We start from the raw sequence: 13,686 nt of genomic DNA, 5'->3' as shown, positions 1-13,686 counted from the left end.
CGTGCCGGGGACGCGGGGCAGCGCTGTCCTTGTGCTGGCACACCGATAAGCCCCGCCTGCCCTCGGCGGCGGTGGGGCTGGGTGAGCCCCACCGCGGATGGTCTGGGGAAGCTGTAGCGGGGTGTAAGGGCCACTTAATGCGTGTGCGAGGCAGGGCCGGGGAAGCTGGCTGACATGGCCCGGGGCTCGAGGGTGTAATTGGATCTTGGCCTTCGTGGCTGTCATGTGCTGCCCTCAGAGCTGTTTGCTTGGATCTCGCCGGTGGTGGGAAAACACTGGGCGAACCTTTGCCCGTGGCACTGCTGGCTCTTGTGAAGGGTCTGTATCCTGAAGGGCTGATTTGGGGTCCTTGTGCCTTGACACACGCGTGTCTGTATGGAGCTGTCTAAGAACCCCATTAGCAGAGCACGCTGTGTTGTGATGTTGGTTATCTTGGTGTGCATTTACCAAACGATGGTGTAACTCATTTGACTAGACAGGAGAGATGATGTACTCTGATAAATGATGCAAGTGAGATCAGGCCTGCTACAAGCCAGTGTCACACCCCCGTATCACCATCCAGTTATAATGTAACCAAGTCTCTTGAAAATTAATGTGTGGTTAAGGTTGGTGTACGTGTGTAATCCGAGTGTTGTGGAAAAATACGAGTATGTAGAGCTCCAGGCCAAAAAGGTTGTCATGAATTGCAGGCCAGCTGTCCTTCCTTTCCTAACAAAATAATCTCGAAATTTTACTTCCCCTTTCAGTCTCTGTGTAGCAGAAGAGCACAGTGTAGTACTTATTCCAGAAATCTCCAGCCTCTTAAACTGTTCTTTCTCTCCATTCTAATTCTCTATCAAAGGTTCTCTTTACTTTTCTGTGGCTTAACCTTTCTGTGACACATGAGCTGTGTAACTTGGCAAACAGGTTCCTGGGAAGTGTCTTCAGTTCCTTGGCTATGATGGTATAAAATACTACTGGAGTTAAAAAAAACCCTGTTGATGGTGTAGCTGGGTTTTGTTCAGAAGGCTGTTGCACTCATGCTGTGTAATATTTCCCCAGTGTACAGTGAAACAAGAAGTCTCTGGAGTGGGAGGAAAAGAAGTTTACTTGAGGAGCAGCCAAACTGCTGCCACTACTGGCTGCACTTGCAAATCCTATGTAGGCAGCCCTTAGTGAAGTTGTGCTTGCTGGAAAATGACCTAAGCCCTTGTTTTGCTGGAATATCAGATGGGGCAAGGTGCCCCAAAGTGAAACTTGGCTTTTCTTTATGATGAGAATTAAAAACCTGAGTCCGTCTCTTATATTGTTCTTATATAGCTATGAAAATGATAACCTGTGCCTATTCTTGAGGATGAGTGCAAGTTTGGCATGCTTTTGTTTCCCTTTCTATTTTTTTTTACCTTAGTTTTCTGAACCAGTTAAGTGAGGCTCCCTTTGGAGTGCATGAGTATTGAGTTTGCAAGGCAGGGTGTGTGTGGATATCTGTGTCTGTGTGCTTGTGAGGTCTGATGAGCTGAAATCCTGACACAACACTTCAGGAATCTGCATTTGGACAGCAGCATCCAAATAGAAAACCTGACTTGATTTCACTGCTCTTTGCAGACTAATCCAAAAAACATCACTCATGTTTGCGTGACTTGATCTTTTGTGGAAATCCATGACATTACTACCAATAGCCAGCAATCTGCACAGAAGAGATTTCTTTAAGATATTTTTTTATCAATTGCTTGCATTTTGTCAGGCTTCCACTAGAGAAAAAGCTAAAGTATTTAAAATATAGGTATATGGAAGGACTTCTTCTGTGGAGTGTGTTGTAAATGCTTTCTATATGGGAAACACAGCAAAACAGAGTTAGACCATGTATTAGAGCAGTTATAATAATGGAAATAATAGAGCTAAGTGAGAAATGTTAGAACTCTTTACATCATTTCAGGTTAAAATACATGTAAGTAATTAGACAATCTAGATTAACTAATAGGTCATAGAGGAAATATGCACCTGGATTTGCCAGAGAGTGAACTGTCCTCTGCACTGCTTTGAATTCTGCCTTGTCAGGAGTTTAAATAGTTTTTACTTGCATGTTCTTATTATCTCTTTAGAAAGTTCTGAAAGTAGTTCTGAATTATTTTTAAAATAGTTTTAAATTATTCCACAGCTGTGTATTCTGAGTTTTTAGTATCAGGCAGTGGTTCAGGATTGTCCAGCATTTAAGAGAGGAAGAGCTGTAGGGTGTACATTAACTTGGGTAGTTGCCACTGTGAGTCAGATGAATTATTTTAAAATACAAAATAAGTTTCTGAATTTCTAAATGTTTCTAATCTCGACTAAGATTTGTCATAGTTTTATGATGTATATTGTCACCATGACATTCAACTTCACTTTTATTATCTGTGGTTTTTCTCCTTAGACACAGCTCTTAGTTGTTAATTTTAAATTTAATTTTAGCTTGCCCTTCCTGCCCCACCTTTTAGGCCATAAGTAAAAAAGGGAACAGAACTGGTAAGCAGAGACATTTCTTCTCAAACCACAGAGGATCCAGAAGGACAAGGTGATTTCCCTTCTGCAGAGGTACCTCATTGTGACCAACAGGAAAACTTGGGTAGGCAGAGGAATTTAAGATTCATACCCAGCACCCATCATGATCTCAGCTCTTGGGAATCAGTGTCAGTCTGTGTGCTCAGTTCTTGGGGCCTCCATGAGCTGCCAAGAAAGAGTTTTGAAAGTATAAAGAAGAGGCATGAGAAAATCCCAGCCAGTTTTACCTGGGCACTGGACGTTTGCATTCGGTTGCCATTGGAGTAGTTCATACCCCTGTCTGCAAACCAGAGAATGTTGATCTCTCCTTATATTTCAGTAACACTGATGGTTTGGGGTGGGGTTGTTTGTTTGTTTGGTTTGTCTGCCCTAACACTCCTAGAATTTGAGAAAATCATGCCTCTGTTTTGAGTATTTAATTCCTGATTTCCTTTCATATTTGCATACCTTGAAGGTGGAGCTAAAAGCTGAGACAAACGTTAATTATTTGGATCTGGAGAATGAAATTGTCTGTTCTGAACTGTAGAACCATAAACAGTTCCTACAATTCAGGATAAAATGGCCTTTTGAAGTCTGTTCAATTATTTTTTTTTTCTTTTTAACTTTTTTCCCCTGTGCTAAATGGAGATAGTTATCCAGGAATTAAAAAGTACTGATTATTCTCAGAGTAGTTCTCAGTAAATCTCCTCTGGAAAGAAAAAATCAAGTCTAGATTTTTAGCTCTTTCTTAATTATAGAAAAGATGGGAAAAAACTTTGGTCAGCATAGGTGGTAATTTCTTTGATATTTAGGGGTAATCTTGAACTGCCTAGTCCGGTATATACTGAGACCAAAACCAGTATCAGTAGATCTTTGCTAATTATCCTAATTATCTACTGCCTTAGCAAAAAAAAAAAAAAAATTAAGACTTTTTTTCCTTTATTTTGTTGAAAAGTGTGGTCAAATGGCTTAAGGATTGAGTAGAAAAATAAAGTGCATTTCTTATTTAGGATGACTCTTTCTTTTTCAAACCCTGCTATTGTGTTAATAGTATGAGTCAGAAGAAGGATGAATCAATGAAAAGTCTTTACAGAGTAACAATAAGAAATGTTCTTACTGTGTAGTTCTTATTTTTGTTACAGATCAAAGGCTGAAAAACCTAAACCTTAAAAAAAAATAAATACAAAGATGAAAGAATGCATTTGGTCTTTGTAATATCCAAAGATTGTCCTAAATTGCATATCTGAAACAACAATTATTGCCCTAGAATCATACTTCAAATGAAGCTTGTGGAAGCATGCTTTTTTTCCCCAACTTTGTTCTTTTAAGAAGGGTAGATAAGGGGTGGATGAATTAAAAAAAACAAACCCAAGCCATAACAAAATTCACAACCCCTCTTGGAAGGCTTGTTCAAGGCTGTGTAAAGAGCGTTTGTTTCTTGTGTGGATGTCAGCACAGGTACCTGGTAAAGTCTGGTGAGTACCTTGCACGAGGTGAGGCCCTGAAAAAGAGTTGTAATCCAAAAAGTCCAAACAAGGTGGCTCCCCCCACCTGGCAGTGTGGATTTTTGCGGAAAGGCTTTACCAGACCTTTCCAGAAGTGCTGGTCCAGGTGAGCCCAGCTCAGGTTCACTGGGAGAACTTTGAACCTCTCAGAAGATTGTAGGGGATGGACTTTCCACCAGTATAGTGAGCTGCGAGGAAAGGTGAGTGGGACAGGACTGGGAGGGGATAAGAAAGTAGATTATTACTCAAAAGACAACAACAACAAAGGGTGTCTGTGTCACTTTTATCTCCTAACATTGCTTTGAGATGGACTAGGCTGAGGCTACTGGGGCTCACTTCTGCCTTACAATGGAAATTGATGTTTGTGCACAACTCTAAACAAAGACACCTCAATTTTCTCTTTGAACTCCTAATGGAACCTTTTCAGCTACTAATGCAAAATAGTCAGCTTGAAAAATTAGAGTCATTTCAACCTGCCTGAAAGAAGTGCAGCTGGGGCTGCAGATGTGCTGTGGACTCTGAATGGCTGGGCAGAGCCTCTACTGAGCAGAGAGTGGGACTGACAAAACCATCCTAATCTGAGGTCAGGCCTGTGTGACTGTGGGGTTTCTGACTGTTCCTGAAAGTCACTCAGTAGTGGCAGCTTGTTAAATAAGCTTTTGTCATGAAAATACAGAAAATACAGTCATGAAAATACAGAAATGCCAAGGGATGTTCACATAGGCTGATTGTATAACACAGTTGTAAAGCTGCAAAAGTCATTTTAAGATGCATTAAAAGTTATTGTGCAGTGTGGGTATGGGGCTGGTTGACCAGTTGGCATTTTAAACTTTTTGAAAAGATGATGACAAATATTTACAATGATTGGTGATTCTGATAATTTGCTGACTTTTTCATAGTAAATTGTGAAAGTCTGAACCATGCAGATGCATATGCTGGTATTTGACACAATATTTGTACTGGAGTGTGTGTAGTGACGTGTAGTGAACAAATAGTTTTTGACAGAAATGTGATCTTTTCATCTGCCTCAACACAGCAAAGGGAAAAAGATGAAGGAGAATCCCATTTGGTGTGTACAAGTGCATGCAAATATTTGAGTTGAGAGGAAGCAAAAATACTTTACCCTGATTCACCCACTGTCTTTGGAAAAAAAAATGAGCTGTCAAGAAATTGCAAATCTTATTAAAAGACTGGAAAACCTTGCCTAGAGGTGGATTTGAACTGTTTGTGTGGGGAGTATAATGTACTCAGAGACTCAGTAGCAAGTGTTTACTTGCTTAAGGCATTTTTATCTTAAGAATGGCCTTATTTTCTGTCTTTAAGTCTTAGAGGTTTCTTTTAGTTTTTCCAGTATTTGATGTCTTATTTCTACTCCAAATGAAATCTCCAGATGAGAGAATATTTTTTTGAGGGACAGATAACAGAATGAGGAGTGATTAGGTTTCTGGGGAAAGAAAAAAAGCTTCAAGTTCATGTCATGTTAAAATGTATGGAAATGTATTAAAAACAAAAGTATAGTTTGAAATAATAAATGAATCTTTAATTATATATATATGCGAATTGTACAAAGGTACACTTGAGAAAAACAGAGGACATACAAAGTTACTGACAGCTCTCTAGAATCTTCCTTTAAGTAAACTGTTGTCTTTTACTATTCACTTTTTCTATTTATATCCAAAAAATGATGAAAAGCATATTTAGTCATTTTAGATAAGGGATGCAGCATTATCCATGCCTGACTGAACACATACCAGGCAGGTATTTTTAGCTTCTTTAGGCTGAACGGATGCAAGTGGAAGTTCCACTTCAGTTGCTCGTGTTGTATGGAAAACAGGCTGGAATTGGTGAGGCAAGGTTAATGTGAGGAGTTGGACATTAGTCTTGGGACATAAAATGTCCATTCTTCTGAAATTACTATATGCAGTAGAGTGTTCAGCTGCATAGCAATGTGTACAGAGGAGAAAATATATATATATGATGAGCTTAATGTTTGAAACATGCCAGGGAGGTCTGTGCTGATAGATAATGTGAGCCCCAGGAGAAACCAGACTAGTTCATCATCTTGTGGCCTGGCAGCAGTGGGGTGACTTACCATAGCTAAAAAAATATTACTGTGCTGAAGTACCTGAAATTTTTCATGCCTTTTTTCAGGACTCGTATTTGTTCATGTTAATTCATCCGTGACACCTCCAAGCTCCAGTTCCCTTAACACCTGGAAGAATTATCCACACACAGAGCAAGAGAGAGAACTGAGATACCAAAACCTCTTGTGTGGTTCATTTAAAAACAAAACAAACTTCTCTTCACCCTCTGTCATCCTTTGTAAATTTTAAGCATATGGAGTAGTTTGGGCTGAGTAGAAATCCTTGCATGGTGATTTAACTTTGCTGCCTTGGGAATGCAAAGCACCTCTTGCCAGCTGGATGTGTGGGATTGAGGAGGTGCTGGAGCACACACTGGAAAATGGAAAGTCTCTCCCCTGTGGCAAAACAAAAGCTGGAGGGCTGCTTTCTTATCCATGGATGCAGTCACTCCCAAAACCAGCAGTAAATGGTTTTCCTGACCTGCAGAACTCTTCCAGTCTGGCCACAACTTTTCCTTTTCTCCCCAGTGTGGGGTCCACTTACGTTTTACCTCTCAGAAGAAGAAGGATGGCACAGCTATCAATGACATTAATAAGCTGAAGGGGAGAATCCATGACAGTCTTCAAGGACAGTGCCCATTGGAAACATCCAAAGAAGTGCAACCATCCAAAGTGTGGTCTGTCCCACAAAACCAGAACACAGCAACAATTTTTCTCTTCATTTGGCAGATTGCTAGCCAATAAAGCCAAGAGTATTATCTTTCATACTCCCCTTATTTTTAACACTATGTAATTTGGTTTTTTTCCTGAATTTTACCATGTTTCTTTATAGCTACTCAACATGGTAATTCTGTCTCCATCTTCTCTGAGGGGAAAGAAAAAAAAATGAGTTACAGCAGAAAAAAAATTGTTGTCTAAATCCTCAAAATTTAATACTGTTTTGCAGAATTGTACACTGGAGCTTATGGTGATGCATTTTTTTAGTAAAATCTGGCCTGAATCTAGGAAAATAAATATATCTATTTTACAAATCTGTGTATTTTATGACTTTTTTTAGGATGGTGAGTACCACTGCTCAGGATTACGCTGAAGGAAAACCCTTCTTCCATCCATCTTCACTGTGGTTACTCTGATTTTTCTGGCAGGATCCAGCCCCTGGCTCACAGAGGTGAGCACCACACTACCTGTGAGAAACTATCAACACAACTCTGAGCATTTATAAAAGTGAAAACATAAGTTTTTTTAAAAAACCCAGCTACTTTGTTCTCACTGTAGTTAATGGAAGTAACATTGTGCCTCTGCCCATTCATACAACCAAACAAATACATGGCAAGCCAGTGTTTAAATTTGAGAAGTTTTATATTGTCACCTGTCCTCTAGGGTACTGAAATCTGCTGGTTTCAGTAGAGAAGCCAGATTGAGAAATGCTTGCTCTGGCCTTACTGCTGCCAGCTGGTCCTTCCACCTGCACTATTTTGTATCCACTTCAATGCTCCAAGGAAAGTCATTTTGTGAGGCCATGTGGTAAACTGCTCTGAGAAGCCATCCAGGTTATAAATGACTTGGCAAAAATGGAAAAGAAGAAATGTGCATTTATTTTGTGAGCCAATTTCCTGATCCAGTTCTCTTAACACAGCCCCACAGACAGCTCCTGTGGCATAGCTGAGGTGCCAGGGCAGGAGCAAGCCCCAGGCTCTTGTACCTGCTGTCTGCTGAAGGAAACTCTTCTCTAAGACATCTGCTTATTCTGAAGGAAGTGGTGAGACATCCACACTCTATAAGCTTCCTTATTCCTGTGCGTGGCCTTGGTCTGATCTTCACATAATGTGGCACCTCCTTCTGGGCGTTGTTTCCTGTTCTTTTTTTTTTCAAGTATCTCTTACCATGCAATATTAATGTCTAAACCTTTGGCAGGAGAGTGGGATCCTTTCATAATCTACCTAAGAAGTCCACATAAAGCATGTGCTGGATAAAACAAATCTCTCTCACAGGATAACTCCACCTTAGATATACAAAATGTGCTTGCCCACACCTTGCTAATGCAGTGGTGGTGAGCGATCTGGCTAGCCAAAATATCAACAGCAGGACTAAGAAAAAAAATCAGAGGAAAATAATGTGCTGTGGGATCCTCCTCCACCATTTCATTCACTAAAATAAAAGAGATAATTTCCACGCCTGTTGAAGCGATTGCTGCTGTCTGTGTCTGCCTCTCCTTATCAATGTTTGCAAACTTCCTCGTGTAGCACTGCAGGATTCCAGCTGGTAGGAGTTTGCAGTGACAGTATGGTGTTTTTGTCAAATTACATCCAAGTGTAGAAGGAAGCAGCATGAAGATGATAAATCAGAAATCTGCAGTGAACCTACTTCTCCATCTGAAATCAGCATCTTAAATCATTGTTGCCTAACAGTAAAGAGTCTCAGGTGGAATGTGTTTCTTGGGTGGAAGGCAGGCAGAGACCCCCCAGCACCACCTGGTTCTGCTATTTTTATGTTTGTCCTTCAGTGGGAAGAATGAAGGGGAAAACAGCAGCAGAAACAAGTTTTTCCTTGTCTTTCATGGACCTTAACCTTTATAAATGGGCATCTTGCAGATCCAGCACTTAATACTACTCCAGATGGCAGGAATGGCCTCCTGCCCCTAGAAAGGTCAATAGAGCAGCTCCACCACAAATCTTTTGACCCTGCAGTCGTCTCAATTCTGACCTAGAACTGTTGTGATGCAGGGAGTAGTGCTGAGGAGGGGATGTGTGTTGCAGGCACAGGAGGCTGTTTGTTTGAGTAGCCTATGGAAATGGTCATGATGTAGAACAAGGAATTTCTTACTGCTGAATAAAATGGCTGAGGGGAATTGAGTATCTAGCATTGAACAGTCAGTAGTGCATGCCAATTAGTCTGTCCAGATGCAGAGAAAAATTAGTGACATTGTGGTATTTGCTCTGAAGTATTCCTGTGTCTCCAAGAATTCTTTGGAAAAGCATCCTTACGGCATTACTGGATAATCTTGAATTTGGTCTAATTATGATTCAGATAAGTCCTTGCACTGCAAGCCTTTTCAAAAAATCAAGAAATTATTTGAGAACAGATTCACTGCAGTCTCAGACTGTTCTAGTCTTTTCTGTTCAGTTGGTCATGATATTACAGCAAGATCAGCCCATCATCAAATTCTCAGTGACTACCAATTTTGCCAGAGCAGTGTGACAAAAATTGTAGTCTGCTCTGGCAGAAGAGAGAGCGTTTGTTTTCTGCTCCAGTCTTTATATAATGTCCTCTTTGGTGTCCAGTGCTGAAGTCAGTTTATAAAATTGTGAAAATGGGTATGCAGTTGATCACAGGTAAAAAAGGAGGGTCACTGAAGAAACAAGCTCTGTTCCAGTGCCTCTGGGGGAAGAATCCTTTCCTAATATCCAACCTAAACCTCCCCTGACACAGCTTCAGGCCATTCCCTCTGGTCCTGGCAGTGTCACCACAGAGCAGAGATCAGTGCCTGCCCCTGCTCTTCCCCTCAGGAGGAAGCTGGACCTGCACTGAGGTCTCCCCTCAGTCTCCTCCAGACTGAACAACCCCAGTCCCTTCAGATGCTCCTCACAAGGCTTCCCCTCCAGACCCTTCACCATCTTTGTAGCCCTCCTTTGGATGTTCTCTTATAGCTTAATATCCTTCTTCCATTATGGAGCATTTTTCTCAAGGTCATCTGGTGTATATTTTACTGTCTGTTTTGTAATTGTCTATTTCTAACCTCAGAAGTGGAAGTGGTCTGTTCATAAATCACCATGTGTCCAGCATCCCTCTCCCCAGTTTATTTGCTCTAGTATTTTTATCCTGGCACAGCATTCCCAATATCCTAATGATTTTTCTTTGCAGTGCCTTGTCAAATGCTGCACTAAAATACAACTATATTATAAGTACAGAGTTCTCTTCAGATATTTGCTGTGCCTTATTAAAAGCTCAGACAAAAAAGAGATTGGTTAGTCAATAGCAGTTTCAGTTCAGTTTATCAGCCCACGCCAGCAATTATTCCTGCTTCACTAATTGTCAGGACATGCCTTTTCTTTTCCCAAGTTTCTATTTCTCAAACTGAATTAGTGTTTTTACTCTTCTGCACCCAGCACAATGTATGTTTTTTGGTTCAGCAGCAAATGGAAGGAGATGCAATTAAGTGAAAGAGCTGGCACACAGCGAGAGGTGCAAGCTGCAACTGGGAAATTTTTCTCTTTCTCCCAATCCAAATTAGTTTGATTACAGAAATTCAGCCTTTTAAAACATGTTTCAATGCCATCTCCAGAGGAATACAGTGGAGCAGTGGTGTTCACTGGAGCTACAGTGATGGCTGTGTGAGATGAAGTTCCAAACTGTAGGACATTAATACAATGGATACATAGAGCAATTTATGGCCTGACACAGAGACTTTCTTATTGGAAAGTATTGCTGCCATTTCTGTGCGAAAAAACTACCCAAACCTCAATTACCCTGTTTGACAGGGTGATTTTAACGGTGGTAGTAAAGTTAATTCTGTTAATGTCTTTCAATTAAGACTGGGTTTAATATATATTAAAAGTTGGAGGGAATAGATTGGATTTGGTTTATGTGATACAGCAATTTTTTTTACACAAATCCGGGCACTCCTGGCTAATTCAATTTGTAATTTGTGAACTGTACACATGCTCTGCTAAAAGTCAGCAATTTGGAGTCTTACCACAAGATTTCTTGAAAATTCCTCATACATTATGTCTAATTAAGTCTTGGTAACCCCCTTGGTTTATGTACATCTTTGTGCTATAAATATTTGCTTTGAGTCATGCCACAGTTGGGATAAACCTCACAGGGTGTTAATAGAACAGTCAGGGCCAGGGGGAAGATTTTAATTTTGTGTATTTGTATAAATTTGACATGTAGGATTTGCTCTTAAATATTCACTTGTTTTTTAAAATGCTGCTGTGTGTTTAAATTATATAAATCAAAGTACTCCCCAGTGCTTGGAAAGTTTGGCTATTGAAGCTGAGGACTTTTTTTTTTCTTTCTGTAGAGCCCCATGGCTTGTCATGTGCTGCCATCAATTTTTGAAAATTGGAGTCAAATTCATAGTGGGATGATTAGAGGACTGGATCATCTCTCTTACAAGGACAGTCTGAGAGACCTGGGTGGTTTTGGTTCATTTAATGATGTCTGTTACACTTCTTGCTTTTTTTAGTATTTACTCCTACTTTGCTCTAACTCATCAGTCTGTTACCGTTTGTTGGCACAAAGGATGGGACATGCCTGGCTTGGATGTTTCATCATTTGAATATTATTTAGAGGAAGAGTCATCCTTTTCCCATAAAAATTTATTTGCAAAAAAAAGTTCCTTGTTACAAAGCAGAAGAGTTGAGGTGCAAGGAATTTAAGTGTTATAATACAAGGCTGCATTTATTTTAGGGAGAACTGGATGCATGACAGTCAAATCCTCCTTTTGGAGGTGGAGTCTCAAAGGTTCTCTTCTGATTAGCAGAACCTTGTTCCTTCTTACCTTTTAACCATTTTCTGTGCCCTTTTCTTGTCAAATTGTGTTTCCCTTAGAGATAAACTCATCTTTTAGAGTTGTGAGGTTTTTACCTGTGGCACATTTGTAGCTCAGATCATAAAAAACTCAAGATGCTTTCTGTTCACAATAAAACAATTTATATGAATGAGTGGCTGAGCTTGATTAACAATTTAACTGTTACTACTGATACTTCCCCTGGATTTGTGGTTTACAAACTGTTTTGTTTGGGGACTCATCTGAGAAAATTGGTTTTGATGTGTTCTAGTATGGTAAACATTTTCCAAAATTGAGAGCTTTGAAGGAACTGAAGAGTTTGGATGGAGGTTTTGCCTTTATTCCATGAAATGTAGATAGCAACCTGTGAACATGTATCAGGAACATAAATACTGTGGAAGAAACATGCATGGTCTACACAGTGTGGTTTTAAACAAACTTTTGGTTTTTTTCTTGTCTTATACTGTTCTGGTTTTTTTTCCCTCTGCCTTTTCCTTGTTCCAGTTTTTTGCTCTAACTTGAGCTGCATTACTGCTTCATGGTTTTAATTTCAAACCTTAAAATGAAATGCCACTGGAGGCATAAAGTCAGTGCCCTAAGAGGGCAATAAATATTTGCCATGTTGCAGAATAAAGAGGTGGTTTTAATTGAATTTCATTCTTGCAGAACTAAGTCATTGTTCTCTAAGGTTGTTTAAATTAAGTACAAACTAAAGCATTCTAGTTAAATTGGCCCACTCGTCATTTAACAGCAAAGGATGTTATTATCTTTACTGTCAAGGCTGGCATAGTTAATAGTATAAACATAGAGTGCCCTGGGCTTTATCCTTAGAACCAGAACTTTAGGCTGGGGAGCCAGTGGTGGTATTTTGTGTGATTTTACACATGGAGTTCTACAATGGATAAAACTGAGTTTTTTTAGGTGATTGTGTCACTGGATGATGGAGTGACCCAGGCTGGAGGGACCTCAGGAGCCTCTGGCTGAAAGCTTGGGCAGCGTCAGTTCAGCCCAGGCTGCTCAGGGGTTTATTCCCCTTGGATCTTGAAAACCTCCAATGACAGCAATTCCCAGAACATCTCAGCCCCCTCAAAGCCCCCTCTCTCTGAATATATACATTGAATGCATTGGAAATCAGGAAATTTTGTTTGTTTGTTTGTGTTTTTCTAATGTTTAGTACCCTGGAAAGCACCAAAATATATTTAAGTTCAGATGTTTCTGTAATTTAAGTGACAGTTTTTCTTATACACTTAGGAGAGAGGTAAGATACTTCTCTCTTAAAAAAAAACCCCATAATACTTTTTTCCTCCCCAAACTGCATACAAACAATGAAAAAAGGATAATTTCCTGAATACTACAAAGTGCGTGGCACTTTTGGAAATATCCCTTTTTGCCCTGCAGGAGCATAATAAAGCTGCAATACAAATTTAAACAGAAGCAGTTCAAGAACAACTTTTCACATTTGTCAGAGTAAATAAAATTATTAAATGAGAAATTATATTAATATTTACTCTGAGGCAGAGCTAATCCTTGAAGTTAACAGTTTTCTCACTCAAGTGGTGTTAATAATCAGATACCAAATAGGATTAGGAGGTAAAAATGAGTACCTTTATTTGTCTCCAGACCATTGGTACATAATGTAGATTATACAAACATAAACATAAAGGTTGGCAGTCATTAAAACTGAATTTCAGATGTTGCATTTGCTTCACAATCTTCCTGCTCATTTTTCTGTTGCTACACTCACAATTTTCCATACCGTGAAATGGTTTTCTTCTTGTTTTTCAGCTTCCTCTTATCATAACAACTGAGACTCTCTTCTGGAATGTATGTTTGTAATATTTGGTTTCTAACAATCTTAGGCAATCGTTTGTCATGGTGATGAAGTAACACATTTTAGTGTTCATGTGGTTGAAGTGTTTTTGGAAGGAATGGGAAGAGAGACTGTAAATTTTAAACACAGCTGTAATTAACACAGCACAGTGGCAAAGTCCAAAGGGTTGCGTGATTAGAGGTGAACCATAACTGAAATCAATAACTTAAGCCTTTAGGATTCTCTACTAGTGAAACAACTGGTATCTCTTCTAAAATTC

General features: G+C 39.7%; 1 protein-coding gene across 1 annotated transcript in view; it reads left to right on the top strand.

Annotated features, from left to right (window-relative positions):
• Positions 1–13,686, top strand: part of PDXK (pyridoxal kinase) — a 40,625-nt gene that overhangs the window by 810 nt on the left and 26,129 nt on the right. The gene's annotated exons all lie outside the window — the stretch shown is intronic.

Source organism: Prinia subflava, chromosome 3 (genome assembly GCF_021018805.1).
Source record: "Prinia subflava isolate CZ2003 ecotype Zambia chromosome 3, Cam_Psub_1.2, whole genome shotgun sequence".
Classification (NCBI taxonomy): Eukaryota; Metazoa; Chordata; class Aves; order Passeriformes; family Cisticolidae; genus Prinia; species Prinia subflava.
Note: the sequence above shows the minus strand (reverse complement) of the source record. Positions and strands in the feature narration are given on the sequence as shown.